The sequence below is a fragment of the Scyliorhinus canicula genome, chromosome 24 (genome assembly GCF_902713615.1).
Source record: "Scyliorhinus canicula chromosome 24, sScyCan1.1, whole genome shotgun sequence".
Classification (NCBI taxonomy): Eukaryota; Metazoa; Chordata; class Chondrichthyes; order Carcharhiniformes; family Scyliorhinidae; genus Scyliorhinus; species Scyliorhinus canicula.
In genome coordinates, this window is record NC_052169.1 from 14,760,811 (window position 1) to 14,782,389 (window position 21,579).

The 21,579-nt window shown below is 49.9% G+C and overlaps 1 protein-coding gene across 2 annotated transcripts in view; it reads right to left on the bottom strand.

The window, feature by feature from the left end:
- Window positions 1–20,730, bottom strand: part of LOC119956814 (CD276 antigen-like) — a 330,224-nt gene extending 309,494 nt beyond the window's left edge. Inside the window, exon 1 of one of the 2 annotated variants that reach the window (XM_038784260.1) lies at window positions 20,439–20,730. The gene's annotated coding sequence lies outside the window, so the exon portion shown is untranslated. The remainder of the gene's footprint in view (window positions 1–20,438) is intronic. The other variant, XM_038784259.1, reaches the window with a different exon arrangement.
- Between the last annotated feature and the right edge of the window lie 849 nt (window positions 20,731–21,579).

Below are 21,579 nucleotides of genomic sequence, written 5' to 3' on the forward strand. Positions count from 1 at the left end.
GTCTTTAGACTGTGGGAGGAAACCAGAGCACCCGAGGAAACCCACGCACACACGGGGAGGATGTGCAGACTCCGCACAGACAGTGACCCAGCCGGGAATCAAACCTGAGACCCTGGCGCTGTGAAGCAACAGTGATAACCACTGTGCTACGCACCCCCCCCCCCCCCCCCCCCCCCCCCCCCCCCCACCTGAAGGCCTCAGGAACTCACTGTGATGCCCTTTCTCACCTGGCCTGAGACAGCAGGTCGTGTGGGAAACCTGAGGATCCCGGGTAAGGTAAGCAAAAAGGAACGAGTGGCCACACCGCGGAAGCTCTGGCCCCTCGTGAGAATGCCGTTTGTGACCCCGAGGTGATAGTGATTGACATAAACTTCAGAAAGAAAAGACATCTAATTAAGTGGCTCCAGCTGCTTTGGGCACCCGAACAAGTCACTGGAATGGCTTCAAAAAGCAGAACTGCCGGAACATACCAGTCAGTTCATCACGTGAAAGACCTTCTGGGGCTTTAGCAACAGTGGATCTCGCCGTCACCTGCAGCTGGGGGATGAGTCAGCCTATTTTTACAGATATAACATCTAAAAATAACCCCATGAAATCACTTCCTGTTCTACTCCTGCTGACCAGCCAAGATTGAGTGTTGACCGAAACTTTTGAATGATTAACCATTACTGTGCGCACCATTTTCAATCTTTAACCAGATGAAAATCTGAGAATCGAACGCAGTGCAAAAAAGTTTAATCCTCTGTGGGTTCACCATGATTGATGACTCAGTATATTCAGGACATCAATGAACCATCCAACTAAGAGAAGATTTTGTTACTGTTTTATTTATTCTTTCATGGCTTGTGGGCGTCGCTGGCTGGACCAGCATTTGTTGCCCATCCCTAATTGCCCTTGAACGGAGAGGCTTGCTAATCCATTTCAGATGGTATTTAAGAGACATCGAATCATAGAATTTACAGTGCAGAAGAATTTACAGTGCAGAAGGAGGCCATTCGGCCCATCGGGTCTGCACCAGCCTTTGCAAAGAGCATCCGACTTAAGTCCACACCTCCACCCTATCCCCGTAACCCCACCCAATCTTTTTGCGCACCAAGGGGCAATTTAGCATGGTCAATCCACCTAACCTGCACGTCTTTGGCCTGTGAGAGGAAACCGGAGCACCCGGAGGAAACCCACGCACACACGGGGGAGACCGTGCAGACTCCGCACAGACAGTGACCCAAGCCGGGAATCGAACCGGGGACCCTGGGGCTGTGAAGCAACTGTGCTAACCACTGTGCTACCGTGCCGCCCTCAAGAACATTGCCGTGGCTGTAGAGTTACAGGCCAGACCGGTCAGGGATGGCAGATTTCCTTCCCGAATAGGCATTAGTCAAGCAGATGGGTTTTAAAAACAATCGATGATGGTTTTGTGATCCACAATTGCTGAGAATAACCGTTTTGTAAATGAACCGAATTCAAATTCCGCCAGGTCCTTTGGTGGGACTTGACCAGAAATTGAAACATAATCCTCTCGTCCAATGATGTGGCCACTATCTCACCATCACCACCACCCCAAGCCAGTCGTTCTCCTCTCCATCTGTTTGCAAACCTCTGAAAAAACTCTACATTCCTCGAATTCTGACCCCTTGTGCATTGCTGATTTCCAACACCTCCATCATTGGCAGTCTTCAGCTGCTGTGGTCCTAAGCACAGAAATTCCCTCCATTGACGTCTCTGCTCCGCTCGCTCTTTACAACACCTCTCTACCTGAGCTTTCAGTCCTAATGCTTCCTTACTGAGGGGGTGTGGGGAAAGACAGAATCCAATATCATAGATTTCCTACAGTGCAGAAGGAGGCCATTCGGCCCATTGGGTCTGCCCCGACCCTCAGAAAGAGCAACCTACCTAGGCCCAAGTCCCCACCCCAACCTTTAACCCAGCGACCACACCTAATCTTTTTTGGACACTAAGGAGTATTGAACATCATTCGATAACATTCTGTGAAGTGCCTCAGAAAATTTTACCCAGAGGTCGCAGCATAAATAAATCAACCCAGCATATACGGCAGCACGGTAGCATGGTGGTTAGCATAAATGCTTCACAGCTCCAGGGTCCCAGGTTCGATTCCCGGCTGGGTCACTGTCTGTGCGGAGTCTGCACGTCCTCCCCGTGTGTGCGTGGGTTTCCTCCGGGTGCTCCGGTTTCCTCCCACAGTCCAAAGATGTGTGGGTTAGGTGGATTGGCCATGATAAATTGCCCTTAGTGTTCTAAAAAAAAGTAAGGTTAAGGGGGGATTGTTGGGTTACGGGTATAGGGTGGATACGTGGGTTTGAGTAGGGTGATCATTGCTCTGCACAACATTGAGGGCCGAAGGGCCTGTTCTGTGCTGTACTGTTCTATGTCTATAAAGCGACCCCATTTTTCCAGCCCCAAAAACCATGGGCTAGACTTACGGACCCTTGCCATCGGTGGGATCTTCCAGTTCTGCTGAAGGTGACCCTCCCTCACGGCAGGTTCCCTGGGAGCGGGATGGGCGAGCCAGGCAAAACTTTGTAGACAATGATGGGACCGGAAGAGCACAATGGCACGCTCCCTATCCCTCCCACGCCGGAAAATCCTGCCCCCCTCCTGATTTGTAGGTATTGTTACGATCCCAGTTGCTGTTAACACTGGACAAGTCAGATCCCAGAGGGGAAAACCTGGTTTGATAGATCCTAACTTCTCTTTCGGAAACCGTGGAGGAAAGGTACTGAACAAATTCACCGGAGTCTGCTGCTGAGCCTTTAGCACAAAGAATAAAACAGGAAAAATGAACTATGTTACACCGGACAAAAAAGTTGTAAAGGTCTCAATACAAACAAGAAAATGATTTAAACATTCACTATTCCTTTACCCCAGTTATATATTTACAGACATGTACACATTCAGAAACATAAAGCAATTTACCATATATACCTTATAATCTAATGTTCAGGGTAAGGAACATTGAATAACAGGCAAATTGTGGTCAGATCACACACCACACGGCAAAGCAAGTGATAATCTGTCTTTGCCATGAGGGTTCCAATCTCCACGTTCGAAGAACATGCATTGGAATTCTCTTCAAATGCCGCTGCCACCTGAATGGCTTCAACAAGGACCCACCTCCAGGATTGCAATCTCGCCTTCCAAGATTCCTCTCCCCGGGTGCTCCGGTTTCCTCCCACAGTCCAAAGATGTGCAGGTTAGGTGGATTGGCCATGATAAATTGCCCTTAGTGTTGGGTGGGGTTTCTGGGTTATGGGGATGGGGTGGAGGTGTTAACCTTGGGTAGGGTAGAGAGTGCTGGAGTGGGCCAGGAGGGAAAGGAGCAGCAAGTGGGAGAATTCGACGGTGAGGGTCTACCAGGACTGGAGTGCGGAGGTGGCAAAGCGGCGGGCCCGGTACAACCGGACGAAGGCGGTGCTACATGCAAAACGGATCAGGTTCGGAATGCTGCAGCCAGCGCGCTTGTGGGTCACCTACAGGAACCAACACCACTATTTTGAGTCCCCAGAGGAGGCGTGGGCCTTTGTACAGGAAGAGAAACTGGACTCGAATTAGACCCAGGGGATACTTGGCGGCCGTAGCCGCTCGGGTACTTCCAGCTGAATTCTTTGTTTGGATTTTGAACTCTTGCTGTGGTTTTTCTTCTGATGTTTTTTCCCCCTTTGCCAACTTCCCTTAGTTATTGTTATTGTGGTTATTCATGGTTATTTATGGTTATTTATGCTGTTTGGTAGAGGGCGACTGTTAAGTACATTGTTATTTGTTATTTATCTGTTATTTATAATGTTAAGTTGGGGAGGTGGGACGGGGGGGAGAGCAGATCGGGGATATGGGCTCCTAGGGGGGGTTCTTTTACAGGCATGGACGGGGACGGGGGTGGAACTGAAGATGGCGGGGTGGGGTGTGGCAGGGCGAAAGCGCGGGCTTTCCTCTGTTTTCCCCGCGCGGGGGGCAGAGGGGGGGGGAGGGGAGGAGTGCGGGGCGTGGCTAGCAATGGCGACCTTTCCCGCGCTGGAGCGGGGCCAGGGAGGAGTGGCAAGGGGGGGGAGGCCCCCCCCCCGAGCCGGGGGGAGGCGGAGTGGGGCAGGAGCAGCCGGGTCAGCATGAACCAGCTGACTTACGGGAGTACGATGGAGGGTACATCGCAGCTAGGAGGGGTCCTAGCCTGGGGGGGGGGGGGGGGGGAGGGGGGTTAGGGAGGGACACCGGGTTGCTGCTGAAAAGACCAGTAACGGGAAGTGGAGGACTGGAGAGGTGGGGGGAGGGGGACATCGCCATGGGGAGCGGGTCAGAAGGGGAGGGTCGACCCGGGGCGAGCAGGGAACAGGACATGGCTAATCGGCAGGGGAAGGGGGCGGGTCGTCCCGCGACCCGGCTGATCACTTGGAACGTGAGGGGGTTGAATGGGCCGGTCAAGAGATCAAGGGTATTCTCACACCTGAAGGGACTGAAGGCTGATGTAGCAATGTTACAGGAGACCCATTTGAAGGTAGTGGACCAGGTTCGCCTGAGAAGGGGGTGGGTGGGACAGGTGTTCCACTCTGGATTGGACGCAAAGAACCGGGGGGTGGCGATTCTGGTGGGAAAGAGGGTGTCGTTCGTGGCGGAGGAGGTGGTGGCGGATAAGGAGGGTAGGTATGTGATGGTGAAGGGTAAGCTGCAGGGGGAGAAAGTGGTGATGGTCAACGTATATGCCCCGAACTGGGATGACGCGGGTTTTATGAGGCGCCTATTGGGCCTCATTCCGGGACTGGAGGCAGGGGGCTTGATCATGGGGGGGGACTTTAACACAGTGCTGGACCCCGGGCTAGACAGATCGAGCGCAAGGACCAATAGGAGGCCGGCAGCGGCAGAAGTGCTGAGGGGGTACATGGAGCAGATGGGAGGAGTAGACCCATGGAGGTTTGGTAGGCCGAGGGCGAGGGAGTATTCCTTTTTCTCCCACGTCCATAGAGTGTACTCCAGAATCGATTTCTTCGTGTTGAGCAGGGGGCTGATCCCGAGGGTACGGGAAGCTGAGTACTCGGCCATTGCGATCTCTGATCATGCACCGCATTGGGTGGATGTGGAAATGGGGGAGGCGCGGGACCAGCGCCCGCTGTGGCGGCTGGATGTGGGGCTGTTAGCGGACGACGAGGTGTGTAAAAGGGTCCGGAAGAGCATTGAGAGCTATCTGGACTTGAATGACACGGGTGAGGTGCAGGTGGGGATGGTCTGGGAGGCCCTGAAGGCAGTGATCAGGGGAGAGCTGATCTCCATAAGGGCGCATAGAGAAAGAAAGGAGAGGCAGGAGAGGGAGAGGCTGGTGGGGGAGCTATTGGAAGTGGATAGGAGATATGCGGAGGCACCAGAGGAGGGGCTGCTGGGAGAACGGCGCAGCCTGCAGGTCAAGTTCGACCTGCTGACCACCAGGAAGGCAGAGACGCAGTGGAGAAGGGCACAGGGCGCGGTCTATGAGTATGGGGAAAAGGCGAGCAGGATGCTGGCACACCAGCTTCGCAAACGAGATGCGGCTAGGGAGATTGGGGGAGTGAAGGAGAGGGGCGGGAAGGTAGTGCAGAAGGGGCAAGAAGTGAACGGGGTCTTCAGGGATTTTTACAAGGAGTTGTATCGGTCTGAGCCGCCGACAAGGAGAGGGGGAATGGAGGACTTCCTAAACAAATTGAGGTTCCCAAGGGTCCAGGAGGGGCTGGTAGAAGGGCTGGGGGCGCCAATAGGGCTAGAGGAGCTAGTCAAGGGAATAGGTCAGATGCAAGCGGGGAAGGCGCCGGGGCCAGATGGGTTCCCGGTGGAATTCTATAAGAAAAATGTGGACTTGGTGGGACCGGTACTGGTACGAGCCTTTAATGAGGCGCGAGAGGGGGGGGTTCTGCCCCCGACAATGTCGCAGGCTCTGATCTCCCTGATATTGAAGCGGGATAAAGACCCCGTGCAGTGCGGGTCCTACAGGCCTATCTCGCTTCTGAACGTGGATGCCAAGTTGCTGGCAAAGATCCTGGCAGCTAGAATAGAGGATTGTGTGCCAGGGGTAATCCATGAGGACCAGACGGGGTTCGTGAAGGGGCGGCAGCTCAACACGAACGTGCGGAGATTGCTGAATGTAATTATGATGCCGGCAGTGGAGGGGGAGGCTGAGATAGTGGTAGCGCTGGACGCGGAGAAGGCATTCGATAGGGTGGAGTGGGAGTACCTGTGGGAGACGTTGAAACGGTTTGGGTTTGGGGAAGGGTTTATTAAGTGGGTGAAGTTGCTCTACTCGGCCCCGACGGCGAGTGTAGTGACAAACGGGAGGAGGTCGGAGTATTTCGGGCTCCACCGAGGGACCAGGCAGGGATGTCCCCTATCCCCCCTACTTTTCGCACTGGCGATTGAACCGTTGGCGATGGCACTGAGGGGTTCAGGGGGGGTGGAGAGGACTGACTAGGGGAGGGGAGGAACATCGAGTATCGCTGTATGCGGATGATCTACTGCTGTACGTGGCAGACCCAGAAGGGGGAATGCCGGAGATAATGGAACTATTAGCAGAGTTTGGGGACTTTTCGGGGTACAAATTAAATTTGGGCAAAAGCGAGGTTTTTGTGATACACCCGGGGGACCAGGGAGAGGGTATTGGGAGACTCCCCTTCAAGCGAGCAGGAAAGAGCTTTAGGTACTTAGGGGTGCAGGTGGCAAGGAACTGGGGGACCCTCCACAAGTTGAACTTTTCCAGGCTGGTGGAACAGATGGAGGAGGAGTTTAAGAGGTGGGACATGGTACCGTTGTCGCTGGCGGGGAGGGTGCAGTCAATCAAAATGACGGTCCTCCCAAGGTTCTTGTTTTTATTTCAGTGCTTGCCCATCTTCCTCCCTAGGGCCTTCTTCAAAAAGGTGACGAGTAGCATCATGAGCTACGTGTGGGCGCATGGCACCCCAAGGGTGAGGAGGGTCTTTTTGGAGCGGAGTAGGGACAGTGGAGGGCTGGCACTGCCCAATCTCTCGGGGTACTACTGGGCGGCAAATGTGTCAATGGTGCGCAAGTGGATGATGGAAGGGGAGGGGGCAGCTTGGAAACGAATGGAGAGGGCGTCCTGTGGCAACACAAGCCTGGGGGCCCTAGTAACGGCACCATGGCCGCTCCCCCCCACGAGGTACACCACGAGCCCGGTGGTGGCGGCCACCCTCAAGATATGGGGGCAGTGGAGGCGACATAGGGGTGAAATGGGAGGTCTGTTGGCGGCGCCAATAAGAGGGAACCATAGATTCATCCCGGGGAACATCGACGGGGGATTTCAGAGCTGGTACAGGGTGGGCATACGGCAGCTGAAGGACCTGTTTATAGAGGGGAGGTTTGCGAGCCTGGGAGGGCTGGAGGAGAAGTTTGAGCTCCCCCCGGGAAACATGTTCAGATATTTACAAGTGAAGGCATTTGCTAGGCGGCAGGTGGAGGGGTTTCCCCTGCTCCCCAGTAAGGGGGCGAGTGATAGGGTGCTCTCGGGGGTCTGGGTCGGAGGGGGGAAGATATCAGACATCTACAAGATAATGCAGGAGGCGGAAGCAGCATCGGGGGAGGAGCTGAAAGCCAAGTGGGAAGGGGAGCTGGGAGAGCAGATAGAAGACGGGACGTGGGCGGATGCACTGGAGAAGGTCAACTCTTCCTCCTCGTGTGCGAGACTGAGCCTCATTCAATTTAAGGTGCTGCATAGAGCTCACATGACGGGGACAAGGATGAGCCGGTTCTTTGGGGGTGAGGACAGGTGTGTCAGATGTCTGGGAAGCCCAGCGAACCATGTGCATATGTTCTGGGCATGTCCGGTGCTGGAAGGGTTCTGGAAGGGGGTGGCAAGGACGGTGTCGAAGGTGGTGGGGTCCAGGGTCAAACCAGGATGGGGGCTTGCGATCTTTGGGGTCGGGGTAGAACCGGGGGTACAGGAGGCTAGGGAGGCCGGAATACTGGCCTTTGCGTCCCTAGTGGCTCGACGAAGGATATTAATTCAATGGAAGGACGCGAGGCCTCCAAGCGTTGAAACTTGGATTAACGATATGGCTAGCTATATTCAGCTAGAAAGGATCAAATTTGCCCTGAGAGGGTCGGTACAGGGATTCGCCAGGCGGTGGCAACCTTTCCTTGACTTTTTAGATCAGAGATAGACGTTCGGGGTCGTGGCAGCAGCAACCCGGGGGGTGGGGGGGGGGGGAGGGGGGGGGAGGGGGGGGGAGGGGGGAGGGGGGGGGGGGGGGAGGGGAGGGGGGGGGAGGGAGGGGGGGGGCAGCAAGGGTCGTGGGGGGACACGCACGACTGTAACGCGGGCAAGCCTGCTCGCTGCTCATGTCTGAAACTGTAGGCTGCCTTGGTTGTTAAGGTTGCCTGGGGGGGGGGGGGGGAAGGACTGGTGCGCGCGAGAGGGCGGGCGAGGGAGGGACATTTGCCTAGAGGGATTGTGTTGTAAATAATTTAAAAATTAGTAGGGGTAAATGTCTGTATGGAAAAACTCTTTCAATAAAAATTATTTAAAAAAAAAAAACCTTGGGTAGGGTGCTCTTTCCAGGAGCCAGTGCAGACTCGATGGGCCGAATGGCCTCCTTCTGCACTGTAAATTCTATGATGATCTATATACTACTCAGGTTTGGCTACTCCACGGGCCTACCATCACCTCTGTGACCCACAGCACCAAGTTGCCAACCTTTGACTGGCCTCTCATAGAATTCCTACAGTGTGGAAGGAGGCCCATTCGATCCATTGAGTCTGCACCGACCCTTCGTAAGAGCACTCTACCATGTCTACTCCCCCATTCACCCCGTTCTATCCCCATAACTCCATCACCAACCTGCATATCCCTGGACACTAAGGGGCAATTTATCATGGCCAATGCCCCTAACCCACACGTCTTTGGACTGTGGGAGGAAACCAGAGCACTCGGAGGAAACCCACGCAGAAACGGGGAGAACGTGCAGACTCCACACAGACAGTGACCCGAGGCCGGGTCCCTGGTGCTGTGAGGTATCAGTGCTTAACCACTGCGCCACCATGCCACCCTGGGGGCATCATAACTCAGGGCCTAACGTCTGTAGTTCAAACTTTGGATGCTTGCCTCAACAAGCCTTTCAAGGATCATGTCCACCACAAATGGAATGGGAGGATGGCTGATAGAGAATAGAAACCTTCACAAAGAGAGGGGAAATATGCACATTGATCTGCTTGTTGGCTCCCTCATCAACATGTACACCAAGTGCCATTAATTCATTCACAAAATCAGGAACAGCCAATTCAATGGAGAGGAAGATGATTAGTTGCGGAGGAATGATTCCGGAAAACAAAAGCGCAACATCTGATCCAAAATTGCATCCTTACAATAATGCCAAGAGTCAAAAGAAATGGCACTGAACATTGTGAAATGAAAAGTGAAATTAAAATCACTTATTGTCACAAGTAGGCTTCAAATGAAGTTACTGTGAAAAGCCCCAAGTCGCCACATTCCGGCGCCTGTTCGGGGAGGCTGGTACGGGAATTGAACCGTGCTGCTGGCCTGCCTGGGTCTGCTTTAAAAGCCAGCGAACTAACCCTGTGCTAAATCAGCCCCAGAGTGTGCAGTCATCTGTGAACATCCCCACTTCTGAACGTATATTGAAGGGACGGTCATTGGTGCAGCAGCTGAAGACGGTTGGGTTGAGGACATTACCCTGAGGAACTCCTGCAGTGATGTCCTGGGGCTGAGATGATTGACCTACAACCGCCACAGCCTTCTTTCTTTATGCTCTGTATGATGGCGAACAGAGGAAAGTTTCTCCGATTCCCATCGACTCCAGTTTAGCCAGGGCTCCTCAGTGCCACACATGGTCAAATGCTACCTTGGTGTCAAGGGCAGTCACTCTCAGCTCACCTCCGGAGTTCAGCTCTTTTGCCCATGTTTGAACCAAGGCTGTAATGAGATCAGGAGCTGACCGACCCTGGCGGAACCCAAACTGAGAGGCAGTGAGGCGGTTATTGCTGAGTAAGTGCCACTTGATAGCACTGTTGATGAAGTCTTCAATCACTCGGCCGATGATAGAGAGTACATTGACGTGGCGGTAATTGACCAGGTTATATTTATCATGCTTTTTGTGGACAGGACATAGCTGGGCATTGTTCCACATTGCCAGGTAGATGCCATTGTAGCTGTACTGGAACACTTTCTTCAGAACAAAGTATTTGGCTCACCTAATTTTCCCCCCACTGCCAATTTGTTCTCCCTCTTGAAGCCAAATAATTAATGAATTCATTAATTTATGCACTTTGCAAAGCTCTGCAATGAAATGCTCGATAAAAAATGCACAAAGTTATCCTTCGAAAAACATATCGGACCTTTGTTGGATATAGTTCAGACAGTTTGGTTCTTAATCGGATAGGAATTTTGAAGAGGTTGTGGGAGTCTATTTTAACTTTCCCAGGTTATCACTGGTCTCATTGATAATCTTTAACAAGTAGTAGAGTCACTGGCTGAGTTGCTGCAAGGGGATTCACCAAGAGGCAATGGAAACCTTCCCTTGTTCCAGGCAAAGTACTCATACAGCATCCAAAACCGGATGACCATTTCTGGTAGAGATAAAGGGAGATAATGGCTACCTCATCTCTAGAGATGCTGCGAGTGATAGAACATAGAACAGTACAGCACAGAACAGGCCCTTCGGCCCTCGATGTTGTGCCGAGCAATGATCACCCTACTTAAATCCACGTAACCCGAATACCCGTAACCTAACAATCCCCCCCATTAACCTTACACTACGGGCAATTTAGCATGGCCAATCCACCTAACCCGCACATCTTTGGACTGTGGGAGGAAACCGGAGCACCCGGAGGAAACCCACGCACACACGGGGAGGACGTGCAGACTCCACACAGACAGTGACCCAGCCGGGAATCGAACCTGGGACCCTGGAGCTGTGAAGCATTGATGCTAACCACCATGCTACCGTGAGGCCCCACTTAACTAGCATAGAACATAGAACAGTACAGCACATAACAGGCCCTTCGGCCCTCAATATTGTGCCGAGCCATGATCACCCTACTCAAACCCACATATCCACCCTATACCTGTAACCCAACCCCCCCCCCCCCCATGTCAGCTGAAAGGCTGCTCCAGTGCCTCTGTGTGTGTGTGTTCTATGAGACAAAGTGGTGGAAGTTGAATGAAAGAAAAAGCCAGGAAGCACGCACAGTGCACCTGCAAAATAGATATTCTTGCAGGGAAATCTTGAATCTCTTATTCTACCACTGGGTGACAAACGTGGAGAGATGAGGGGGTGGGTAAGGGAGTTGGATGCAGACTAGGTCCCAATGGAGGAGGTCTCCTGCACGGGGACGTCTCTCCGAGCAGTGGCCAGCACACCACTCCCGCCCCTGCCCCCACCCCCACAAACATACTCCAGGAGCCCGGTGGGAGTGACCACACTCAGGACATGGAACCAGTTCAGGCGCCATTTCAAGCTTGGCAAGATGTCCATCGAGGCCCCCATCTGCAACAACCACAGGTTCACACCGGCGAGGATAGACACCACATTCGGGACATGGAGGGAGGACAGAGGGACACAGAGTGAAGGACATGTACGTGGATGATAGACTGGAGACCGTGGGGGAGCTGAGAGAGGCTCCTGAAAGGAACAAGCTCAGGTATGTGCATCTGCATGACTTTCTACACAAGAAGACAAAAACATTCCACCTGAGACCCGGACACACATTTCTGGACACAATGGTACGGCTGGACTGGTTAGGGGATGACAATGTGGCGATATCTACGGACGACTCAGAGAAAAGCTTAGGACCCCATCGGACATGACCAGACGGAAATGGGAGAAGGAGTTGGCAATGGGGATAAGGGGAGGACTCTGGACCGAGGCACTGCACAGGATTAACTCCACCTCCTCTTGCACCGGGCGGGCTAAAGCTGATGCAGCTCAAGGTGGTGCACAGAGCGCACCTTACTAAGACATGCATGAGCGGGTTCTTCCCGGAGGTGGAGGATAAATGAGAGTGGTTTCAGGGGCTGGCCAACCACACCCACATGTTCTGGTGATGCTCCAGAGCTCTAAACAGGGAAGGAGATGGATGCCCTGTCCCTCGCCTCACTGATTGTCAGGCGGAGACTTCTGCTCGGCTGGCAGCCGGCAGTGCCACTCAGGGTCTCAGAACGGCTCTCAGACCGGGCAGAGTTCCTGAAACTGGCAAAAAGAAATTCTCGATAAGGGGGGGGGGGGGGGGGGGGGCCGAGGGGAAATTCCACGACACGTGAAAGAAGTTCACAAACCTCTTTGCAGACCTGTTCGCAATCAGCAACTAACTGGAGGGGGGGGGGGGGGGGGGGCGGCGGGGGGGGTGGCAGATAGGAAAGGAGGGCGGGGGGGGTGAGGGATAGGAAGGGGGGGCAGGGAGTATTGCCTGGATGCTCATGTACAAAAGAGAAACAGGGAGAAAGATCCCACCCACACATGGTGAACATGAGAAGTGGCAGTAACTAAATACGTATGTAAGGTTGCGAATAATTCTCATTATTAAACATTAAAAGTCCGAATAGGAACACCTTAAAAAAAACTGCATAATACACACTGACGTAAATAAGGTAGGCAACGATAATCCTGCGACTATTGTCACTGACGTGGTGAATGTTTGAGACCTGTGTTGGTGTGGTTATCGTTGTGGTTACCATTATTGTTTTAATATTCTTCTGAAAAGTTTTGATATTAAATGCAAAATTCCAATAAGAATATTTTCAAAAAATGTTCAATTGAGGGGTCACGACATCAGGTGGGCAGCCACTCAGAGTGCACGTAACCAAACAAAGTCCAGCAGGAAGGCTCGGAACGTCACTCTATGGACCAATTGTTCTGCCACTGCGCAGTTTCAGGTCTGCCACCCGATTAGTGGCATTGCCCAGTTTATACCAGTCGGCAGCTCCATCATATAGTACTGGGCGTTGAGATTTTGAAAGAATATTGCAGATGTGCACAATCCGTGTGCTGCCTCATTTACTTCCCAGTGTAAATAACATCACTGTCTGTGCGGAGTCTGCACGTTCTCCTGCGCACACCTGATGTTATTCACTGCGGATCAAGATGCAGCAGTTTGGAAAAAGAATGCCTGCTGAATTCCAAGGGTGGCACGGTAGCACAGTGGTTAGCACCATTGCTTCACAGCGCCAGGGTCCCAGGTTCGATCCCCGGGCCTTGGGTCACTGTCCGTGCGGAGTCTGCACGTTCTCCCCGTGTCTGCGTGGGTTTCCTCCGGGTGCTCCGGTTTCCTCCCAAAAGTCCCGAAAGACGTGCTTGTTGGGTGAATTGGACATTCTGAATTCTCCCTCAGTGTACCCGAACAGGCGCCGGAATGTGGCGACTAGGGGTTTTTCACAGTACCTTCACTGAAGCCTACTTGTGACAATAAGCGATTATTATTATTATCACAAGTATGAAGTTACTGTGAAAAGCCCCTAGTCGCCACATTCCAGCACCTGTTCGGGTAAGCTGGTACGGGAATTGAACCAGCGGTGCTTGCCTTGTTCTGCATCACAAACCAGCTGTCTAGCCCACTGAGCTAAACCAGCAATGAAGTTCCTGTGAAAATCCCCTCGTCGCCACATTCTGGCGCCTGTTCGGATACACAGAGGGAGAATTCAGAATGTCCAAATTTCCTAACAGCACTCTTTTGGGACTTGTGGGAGGAAACCGGAGCGCCCGGAGGAAACCCACGCAGATACGGGGAGAACGTGCAGACTCTGCACAGACAGTGACCCAAGCCGGGAATCGAACCAGGGACCCCGGTGCTGTGAAGCGACAGTGCTAACCACTTTGCTACCGTGCTGCCTTTCCGCAATGATAAGACCCTTCCACAATCAGACCTTAAATAAGTTAATTTAATTCAAATATTTTCCTGCTAGCTTCCAAAGGGCCTTGGCCTCCCAATCTGTGTGGCCTTCGCCAACCCTGCAAGCCTTTGAGAACTTTGCAAACCTCCAATTCTGGATCTCCTGCGCACACCTGATGTTATTCATATCATGATCTATGCTCAAAAATTCCCTCCCTAAAACGCTCCACCTTTCTATAAGATGCTTCTAAAATACTAACACTGAACAAGTTTGCAGTCACCTTCAGTGGCTCGATGTCAAAATAATGTCACAAATGTATTTTATTGATATCACGCTCGTTTAGCACAGAGACATCTGACTCCATCAAAAGCGCTTTGTAAATGTACGTACAGTAAACTCTCAATGGGTCAAATCCCACGGGAGCTGCCTTGAAATTCAGGTTAAGCAAAGCTCTGTGATAGTCGAGTAGGCCCACACTGCCACATGACTGCGTCACCATTTAGGCAGATATGTCAACAAACGCTTACTGTACGAATTTGCTTTTCAGATTCACATACTGAATGAAAACCCACAGTGACAGAGCGATAAAAGTTATTCATTCCATTGGTTCATAGTTATATTGTATCGGCCTCGAGAAAGTTCGGGATCTGGCACGTGTTAGGATAACGGACCAGACCCCAACTTGTGTGAACATATCGGATATAGCGGACAAGAACCCCAAACAATTCTTCTATTTGTAATACCGTGAGGAAAAGATACTTCTGCCCAGTAGTAATGACTCTATCCAATGGCACCTATTATGTTAAAACAAACTTTAGTTTAAACACAGGATGAACCACATTATCAAAGAAGATAGCTTTACAATTATCATTGAAGCAGTTCTTAAATAAAAGGAAAAACTCTTATCTTGCTATCTACACCTGCCACTAATTCCAATTAAGCAACCCAATACAGTTCAAATGGCACTTATAAATAAAGTTAACAAAACAGGTTACATGCTTATCTGTGCAGCCCTTTGGAGAGAGAGACCCTTTTCAGGAACAACCTGAAAATCCTTCTGTCTCGTCGGGTTCTTCTTCTCAACCTAACAGAATTTGGCAAAACTGTAAACTACAGACAGACTTAGCTCTTCCCATTAATTACATCATCTGTGTCCAAGATGTCCCATCGCCTGCTGAGCTAGGGCTAAATACAATCCCTCAAATTATCTACTCTCCAGGGAATCTGCAGCAATCAAAATAATATCCCATTAGCCATCCCCCTAAACAAGTAAACGGTTAGAAACAATGGTGACCATACTTTTACAACACCTTAATTACAGCTTTAGTCGACACACTGCCTGTATGTATTTGAAACCAGGGCTTTTAATAACATTACTGGCACAAATACATACCTTAAACCGAGGCTTGTAATAAAATTACTGCACTAGATATAAAATACAATATCTATAACAATTTCTTACATTCATCACACTGGAGAAACTCTGCTCGGCTGTTTTCAGACGTGGACAATACAGACGACCACATCGCAAATCCAGTCAAAATTGTTTTCGGTCTTGTGCTGCAGTGTAAAACACAGGGGCAGCTCTGCAGCCTTCATGCTTTTGGCCAGGGAAGTAGGTGGGCGAGTGAATGGGCATTCAGCGGAATCTTCAGTGTGATCGGCCAAATAATATGACATCATCTGCCAGTTCGGTTGTGAAATGATGTGCATCCACCTTTATGCGACCATATCTTAGTCGACTGTTAATCGCTACACACCTCGAGACAGGATGTGATGCATTCGTCTCACAACCTGCAGTCAGTCGACAAGCAACAAGGTAGAGATCGGATGTACTAGCTTCCCGGTGAACATTATCTGTATACTGTCTTATCTTTAAGAACCTACATTATTGTTTGAGAAATCCTTGCATATGAGTTGTTGTTGAAAATACAAAAAAAATGTGTCACTCGAAACATGGAGTTCTGGCAATATCTGGTCTGAGAGAAACCCGAGAGGTTACAGGGAAAGATCCCATGAAGGGTTAATAGCAGCTGCAAAGTGCAGCATTATAAAATGCAGATTCTTTCTCTCAAGCAGGTTTAGCAAACACACAGGATTTTTGTATGAGACTAAAAACAATGGTTCACGCCTTCATTGAAAGTAACTATCTTAGGAAACAACTAGAAAGGAAAGGATTAGGTTCAGTTGAATTTGGTGTCAATTCTAAGTGTGAAATTCTACTGATATCAAGTAAATTAAAAGAAAATTGGAGACGATCAGTCTACGAGAAACATAATTTAAAGTCAAAATCAAAGGCATGAGCTGGGGACAATTGGAAAATTTAACTATTGAAATCACAGGAATTAAAAGTAACAACTCTTGAAACCAAAGCATTTTGAATATCACAAAGGAACTTTGAACATTACAAAGGACAATGTAATCAGATCTGAGAGGTGAGGCCATGCCCAAAATGAATATTTAGTTGTATTAGAATGTTTAGATCAAAGATACTTTTTAACAATCAAAATGAAATAAGTTAATTGACAATAAGGTCATAAAAACTGAATAACTGTAAGAAAGAGAATATAAACCCAGAGACCAGAAGTAGTGTCCAAAAGGTTAGGTGAGGTGACTGGGTTACGGGATAGGGTGGAGGCGTGGGTTTAAGCTTAAGCAGGCTGCTCTTTACAAGGAAAGGCCTCCTTCTGTACTGTAAATACTGTGATTCTATGAATAGGGTCTAAAACACAACATAAACAAAGTACTCCTAAGTATGTTCAAGGTTGAGAGAGACAGATTTTTGATCAGTAAGGGAATTAAGGGTTAAGGGGATAAAGTGGGCAAGTAGAGGATTATCATGTCAGATCAGTCATAATATCATTGAATGTTGAAGCAGACTTGATGGCTGAATGGCTTATTTCTATTCCCACGAAAAAAAAAACAGCATTTTGAGACCATGCAACAACCTCCAAAGATCAACGTAACGAAGTCTGGATGGATATGAAAATGACCGATACATTTCAGACACTTATATATTTATTGCTCTGTGTGAGAACACATTCACACACTGTTTTGTTATGCTCTTTACGTAGTAAAAGCTGCTTGCTTGATGTGCACTCTGACAAAGGAAGGTTCAGACTTGGAGATAGCTTTAACACATTTATTAAACTGTTCTCCTACTTGGATTCGACTCTCCTGTTAATCCTTCTAGAACATAGAACAGTACAGCACAGAACAGGCCCTTCGGCCCTCGATGTTGTGCTGAGCCATGATCACCCTACTCAAACCCACGTATCCACCCTATACCCGTAACCCAACAACCCCCCTTAACCTTACTTTTTAGGACACTACGGGCAATTTAGCATGGCCAATCCACCTAACCCGCACATCTTTGGACTGTGGGAGGAAACCGGAGCACCCGGAGGAAACCCACGCACACACGGGGAGGACGTGCAGACTCCGCACAGACAGTGACCCAACCGGGAATCGAACCTGGGACCCTGGAGCTGTGAAGCATTTATGCTAACCACAATGCTACCGTGCTGCCCACTATTGCTACTCAGGCTGACGAACCAGTCTGCTACAATCCACGTGGTGGGTGTGATGTTCAATCAACCCTATGTACTCAATGAGTGTCTCCACTAGAAAGAGAAAGATCATGTGTGCTGTGTCCTTATATATGGGTTGGTGTAATGCCCCCCCTGTGGTAATGTCACCTCTGTGTGTATCGTGAATGCCCATTGGTCATGTCCTGTCTTGGCCTATTGGTTGAATGTCTGTGTGTCATGTTTCTGGTGCTCCCTCTAGTGTCAAGCTAGTCTATGTGTATTTACATTAACCCCTCGTGTATTTACAATGATGCATATCACCACACACACAATGTTAATTTTCCTTTACTGCCGTGCAAACATTTTGATTATTTAAGGATAAATATTTAGTTTGGAACAAAAGGGGGTGTTGTATTATGCTGTGCATATACCTTTAAATGGAGTATACAGGTGATGACAAGAGAATTTATAGTGGAAACTAAATAGTTCCTTTGCATCTGTCTATATGAAGATACAGAAAGTCTCCCAGGAAATAAGATTGGGATAGGTGTTTAATGGCCGGCGCAGACATGATGGGCCGATGGGTCTCTTTCTGTGCTGAAAAACACTATGATTCAGTGACAAAGGGACTTGTGAAACTGAGGGACCAAAATAAATTAGTAATAGTACTGGAAAGTTTTTTTTATTTGAAGTGCCCAATTCATTTTGTTTTCAATTAAGGGGCAATTTAGAGTGACCAATCCACCTACCCTGCACATCTTTGGGTTGTGGGGGTGGGACTCCCGCAGACACAGGGAGAATGTGCAAACTCAACACGGACAGTGACCCAGGGCCGGGATTCGAACCCGGATCCACGGCGTGGTGAGGCAGCAGTGCTAAGCCTCAGTACTTAAAAGTTAACTGTAGTGAAGGTTGGTCAACCCATTTGGTGGAGGATCTCAGGAAGAGGACACAGCAGCGGAGCGTGAACTTGTTCTGACCCAACATATACATCGTGCATCAAGGGTTTGTGCAGCCAGAATAATCATTTATTCTGAAGACATGAGCAGCCTCTCCACCCCACTGTTGCTTTTGGGATGAAGCTACTTTGGTCCAGGGGTTTACCCTAGTACTGAGCACCCCCACTAAATCGGGAACATCCTTCTTGCATCTACCCTGTCCAGTCCTGTCAGAATTTTGTATTCCTTAGAGGGAGAGGCGGGGAGGGGTTAGGGAAAGGGGGACGGGGGTAGGGCTAGGGGAGTGGGAGGATACGCCAAACTGGATGACAACAATTTGTAAATAAAGTAATGTAAGCCTTTTTTTTCTTACTGCACAATAAATAAAAACAAACGTCAATGTACAAAATGTTGAAAATCCCAATAAAAAGATATTTAAAAAAACATCCTGGTGAATCTCCTCTCCATTCTCTCGGTGCAATCACTTCCTTCCTATAATGTGGCAACCACAATTGCACACAGTACTCCAGCTGTGGCCTCACCAAAGTTCTATACAACCCCAACATGACCTCCCTGCTTTTGTAATCTATGCCTCGACTGATAACGGCAACTGTTCCATGTACCTTTTTCACCACCCTATTAACCTGTCCTTCTGCCTTCAGAGATCTATGGCCAAACTTGCCAAGGTCCTTCTGATCCTCAGAAGTTCCCAGTGCCATGTCGTTCATTGAATACTTCCTTGTCAAATTACTCCTTTTAATGTGTATCACCTTGTGGTGAACGTATTATGGTAACCATTCACCACTGTACCACACATTGTACCACGCTGTTGCCCATGTGGGCTCCACCTATGGACCATTGTACTGTACTACACTGATTGTATTATGTTGGTGCTCTTGTGGGCTCCGCCCCTGGCTCTGCCCCCTTGAGGGGAGGTATAAAGAGCAGCTGCCCTGTAAGCGGCTCTCAGTGCAGAGCAGTCGCAGGTAGGCACTGTTCACTTCTATTCTCTGTCTCGTGTGAATTGATGGTCGCATCACACCTCACACTTTAAAGGTTCAATTCCAACTGCCACTTACTTATCTGACAATCCCGTCTGTATAGAACATAGAACAGTACAGCACAGAACAGGCCCTTCGGCCCTCGATGTTGTGCCGAGCAATGATCACTCTACTCAAACCCACGTATCCACCCTATACCCGTAATCCAACAACCCCCCCCTTAACCTTACTATTACACTACGGGCAATTTAGCATGGCCAATCCACCTGTATGTTCCTGTAACCCAAGACACTCAGCCACATTGTTTACCACCCGGTCAATCTTTGTGTCATCCGCAAACTTGCTGATTCTACCCCCCCAACACACACACACACACACACACACACACACACACACACACACAGTCATCTATGTTGTTTATATTAATGATGAATGAAATGAAATGAAATGAAAATCGCTTATTTTCACGAGTAGGCTTCAAATGAAGTTACTCTGAAAAGCCCCTAGTCGCCACATTCCGGCGCCTGTCCGGGGAGGCTGTTACAGGAATAATAGGGGACCAAGAAATTAGCACTGTTGCTTCACAGCACCAGGCTCCCAGGTTCGATTCCCGGCTTGGGTCACTGCCTGTGCGGAGTCTGCACGTTCTCCCCATGCCTGCGTGGGTTTCGTCCGGGGGCTCCGGTTTCCCCCCACAAGTCCTGAAAGACGTGCTTGTTAGGCGAATTGGGCATTCTGAATTCTCGCTCTACGTACCCGAACAGGTGCCAGAGTGTGGCGACTGGGGGATTTTCTCAGTAACTTCATTGCAGTGTTAATGTAAACCTACTTGTGACACTACTAAAAATCATTCAATATTTCTGGAGTAATGTTGCTTTAAGAGATTATGACTGTACAAAGTTATGCAAGAGATTTTTTTTAAAAACCCGAATAACACACTTTGCCGCTCTTTCTGCTCCTAATCTATCCCCACATTTCTCCAGGGCTACAGTTATTTTCCATTGGAGACACATCAAAACAAAACAAAACAGAACAGCTCGTCCAAACTGGGCACCCTGAGCTCTCTCTCTCTCTGCACAGGTGCAGTCAGAACTGCTGAGACAACCGCAGTCATTTGCTTTTGTACTTGCGATGGGCAGATCTTACTCACCCGGCTTCCAGTTCAGAAGGAATCTCTGTTCCAGCTTCTCTCCCCCACTCCAACACACACACACACAGGCTCCTCCACCAGAAGTTGCTGGGGTCTTGTTTCAACGCGTTTAAGTCGGCAGCACTGGGTGGAAAGGCAGTTAAGACTCACACACAGAGACAGGCAGAGGGAAGGGGGTGAGTGGGACCAGCAATGGGGGACTTGGTGGCAAACAACGTGAGTCAGTCAGCGGCTCAGGAAGTGGGATAGACTCCTCTTTGTCCGGCTGATGTCACCGCATTGGACTAAACTTGCTCCCTGCTGTTCATTGGCTAGTTTTTTTAGGAGTAATAAATCTGGAGTCCCCCGAAGAGGAGGGAGGGGATATCAAGCACCACCTCTTTGTGTCGTCTCCACACTTCCAACGTGCAGCTCACTCTGGTTTCTAACTGCAAAAGGGACATATCCCGCCTGTGTTGCCTTTTTTTATGCCATCAAATTACCCTGTGTGCATAATGCCTGCTTGTGTTCTGGCCAGGAGGGCAGGGGAGGAGAAGGGGGCTTAACTTTTACAAGGATCCGCCTGTGCGATTTCAGTTGTAAGTTTCACCCCAGTTCTCTCTCTGCGCAGGGAGAGGGGCTGAGGTCATTTCACCCAGGGTAAAGGTTCACAGCGTCCGCCTTTTAATGGATTTTAGAAAGAAAATCTCCCCCTCTGGCTGATTCATCTGCCAGAGGGGCATTTTCACTGCTTCTAACATAAACCCGGTTCCAGATCAAATGGAAGATGGGGCTGGTTTAGCTCACTGGGCTAAATCGCTGGCTTTTAAAGCAGGCCAGCAGCACAGTTCAATTCCTGTACCCGCCTCCCCGGACAGGCGCCGGAATGTGGCGACTAGGGGCTTTTCACAGTAACTTCATTGAAGCCTACTCGTGACAATAAGCGATTTTCATTTTTCTTCATTTTCAAGTAGCTTTTCCCCACCGCTGTTTCTGTTAATACACCCCCACCCCCACACATGGCCTCCCAGAGGGGAGAAAAAACAGTTTGCAGCCCTTGAATCTCCCTGCAGTGTAGAAGGAGGCCATTCGGCCCATCGAGCCTTGCACCCACCCTCTGAAAGAGGGTGCCCAGTTCGGACCGGTATTCTTATTTCCCTGT